Genomic DNA, 3759 nt, shown 5'->3' with positions numbered 1-3759 from the left:
TCTGGAGGAGATGGCAAAAAATGGCATCAGAGTCAGTGATGAAAGTCAAGATAGTGATGACAGTCATCCCACGACTCCAAGAATTATTCCTCTTACAGCAGCCAAAATATCAGAATGGAATTCTGCCTTGGAAAAACTTTTCAGTGACATGGAAGAGTGTGACCCTGTGCTTGAATGCAGCCTCACGTTTAAGCGCCTCACCTCCACTGCATTCGTCCCTTATTCGGAAACACTTAAAGATCTGAGGAGAAAAGCCAGGCAGACAAAGCTGAAGCAGTTTTTCTAGCCAATCTGAGGGAAAGCTGCAAAAGACAGAACTGGACCACAACATGCCACCTCATTGACACTTCCTCTCTTCAGAGTAAGTTCCACCAGTCTACCATTTAGTCTTAACAGGCAAGTCCAGTCTTCAGGTTAAGCCACACATCCTGCAGTACCACCTACAGTAAGCTGTTAACATTTTTATACGATTTTAAATGCCTAACTTCTGCTTAATGCTTTTTTCAGAAATTTATTTGCATTCCTATAGTATGTGTTCACAGTAAAAAAAAATTAAATATAAAGAGGCAATATGATCATATGATCCAGCAATACCCCATGCAATCAATTGATCCATGTATCTATCTACCTTCCTACCTATTGATATCTCAAGTATATTGAAGGGATGTGTATTTTTATGTTTACTACAGCATGATTCAAAATACTCAAAACTTGGATGAAACCAAATTATCCACTAATTGAAGAATGAATAAAGAAAATATGGTACGCATACAGAATGGATTTCTATTTGACATTTTTTCTTTTTACTGAAGTATTGTCATTTGTGACATGGATGAATCAGGAGGGCATATGTTATGTGAAGAAAGACTTGCACATAATGACAAATCTTTACAATCTTATTTACATATGAAATCTACAAATTTGAACTCAGAAGTAGAAAATGGAATGGTGGTACCCAAGTTCTGGGAGGATTAGTTAGATAGTAGTCAAAGGATACAACTTTGCAATTATACAGGAGGAATAATTTGAAGAGGTATACCAAACATAAAGGCAGAGACTTTATACATGTATCCCAGACCTTCATTGGAATTTCTGTAGCGCACATAATCACTCCCAAACATTATTAATTCTTTATGTCATTTTGTTTTAAACTGTAAGTTATTTGTTTTTTCCTTGTTTTCAGTGCTAGGTATCAAACCCAGGACCCATACATTTTAAGTAGGCACCCCTCCACTATGCTACATCACCAGTCCTAATTTAAAAAATAAAAACATTTTTGATCAAAGAATAGCATCATATATGATGGGATTACTCACTAAACAGAGAAAAATAAATGCTTATTGAATACAAGCAAATAAGATCTGAAAGCAAGTAGGAGCAGATGCACTTATATCTGACAAAACAGACTTTAAGGCAAAACCAGATAAGGTAAGGTCACTACATATTGATCAAAGGAATAGTTCACTAAGAAGATATAATGACAATTAGTACATATGCATCAAAGACTAGAAAACCAATTTTTAAAAACAAACAGTATTGGACATAAAGAGAGATATAAGTTATTATAAAATAATAGTGTGTGACTTCAAAACTGCACTCTTGACAACAGATCAATCATCTGTGCAAAATGTCAATGAAGAAACATCAGAGATAAATTATACTACAGACGAAGAGGACTTAATATGTATCTACACAATATTCCATTCTCAAACTGAATACACATTCTTTTCATCATCACATGGAAGTTTTTCTGCATATTAGGGCATAAGTAATTGAAATAATTTTTTGCATCTTATCAGATCACACTAACATGAAACTAAAAATCAATAGCAAGATAAACTTCAGAAATTATACAAATACATGGAGATCAAACAATATGGATTTGGTTGAACATGGAGTCAATCAAGAAATTATGGGGGAAATTTTAAAATTTCTATAATCAAACAAAATGGAAACAACATACCAGAAAATATTGGATAAAGCAAAAACAATACTAAAGGGGAAGGTTACATCAATGAGTGCTAACATTAATAAGAGAGATAGAGAGTGAGATCAAATAATATAATAATTCATCTCAATCTCTTAGAATAATAACAAAATAAATTCAATATTTCAGTCAACTTTACCATGACCAAAAGACCTGACAGGAACAATTTAATGAAGAAAAGTTTATTTTGGAGTTCATGGTTTCAGAGGTCTTTAGTATAAGTGACTGACTCCTTTGCTCTTGGCCCAAGGTAAGACAGAACATCATGGCAGAACAATGTGGTGGAGGAAAGAGGCTCAGAGCCTCTTTAATAAAATGTAATGAGATTAAAGCAGTAATAAAAAGTGTCCCAACAGAGAAAAGCACAGGGTCAGATGGATTCACTGCTAAGTTTTACTAAACCTTTAAAGCATTGAAACCAGTGCTCCTCAAACTATTCCATAAAATAGAAAGTGAAGGAGCTATCTCAAAATAACTCAGTGAAGTCACCTAACAAAACCTGATAATGCACAATGAAAAAAGAAAAAAAAAACATGGATCAATATTCCTGATAAAGTTAGGTGTAAGTCTTCAATAAAATACTTAGAGATTGAATTCAACAGCACATTAAAAGATAATGTACCATAATTCAGTTGATTTCATTACAGAGATGCAGGCATCATTCAACTTAAGCAAACTGATAAAGGTTATACAACTCCTAAGTAGAATCAAGTATAAAAGATATCACGTGATCATTCTAATAGATACAGAAAAAGCCTTTGATATAATTTAACATCCCCCATGATACAAGCACAGAATAATGTCATAAAAGTTTCTTACCACATCATAATAAAAAACTATTTATCTTTATTTTTTTTTGTGGTACTGGGTATTGAACCCACTGCCTCGTGCTTGTGAGGCAAACACTGTACCGACAGAGCTATATCCCCAGCCCTATAAAAATTATTTATATCTAACCCTTAGGCAGCATTATACTTAAATTTGAAAAACTGAAAGAATTTCCTTTACAATCAGAAAAAAAATTCAAAAGTGAGTACTCTCACCATTCTCTTTCAATATAGTTCTTAAATTTTAGCCAGAGCACTTAGTCAAGAGAAAGACATAAAATAGATACAGATAGAATGGAGAAAGTTAATTTATCCCTGTTTGGTGGTGATGTGATTATACTTAGAGAATATTAAAGACTGCACAAAAGATTTTAGAACTAATTTTCTATAAATCAATAATAAACTTGCTGAGAAGGAAATCAGCAAATCAACTTCATTCACGATAGCCTCAAAAATAAAATAAAATACCTAAGAAAAAACTATACTAAAAAGGTGAAAGACCCTTAAAATGAAATTCCAAAGAGTGAAGAAGATACTGAAAGATTTACATGGACGTATGGGGAAAATTAATATTGCTAATTTGTACTACTACACAAGGTGATCTACAGATTTAGTGCAAGTTTCATCAAAATGTCAATGAATTTCTTCACAGTACTAGAAAATATGCTAAAATCCTAAATTTCACAAGAAGTCATATAATACTTTTTTCTTCATTTTGTTTTAGTTATAGATGGACACAATACATTTATTTTATTTTTATGTGGTGATGAGGATGAAACCCAGGGCCTCATGCATGCTAGTCGAATACTCTACCACTGATCCACAACCCCAGGCCTAAAATATTTGAATAACCAATCTATACCAAGAATAAACAGGCAAAGCTGGAGGCATCACTACACCTGATGTGAAAACATTCTACAAAGCCATTTTAACAACTTAGCATGC

The sequence above is a fragment of the Sciurus carolinensis genome, unplaced genomic scaffold (assembly GCF_902686445.1).
Source record: "Sciurus carolinensis unplaced genomic scaffold, mSciCar1.2, whole genome shotgun sequence".
Lineage (NCBI taxonomy): Eukaryota > Metazoa > Chordata > Mammalia > Rodentia > Sciuridae > Sciurus > Sciurus carolinensis.
The sequence above is the reverse complement of the archived record's forward strand: the minus strand, read 5'-3'. Positions refer to the sequence as shown.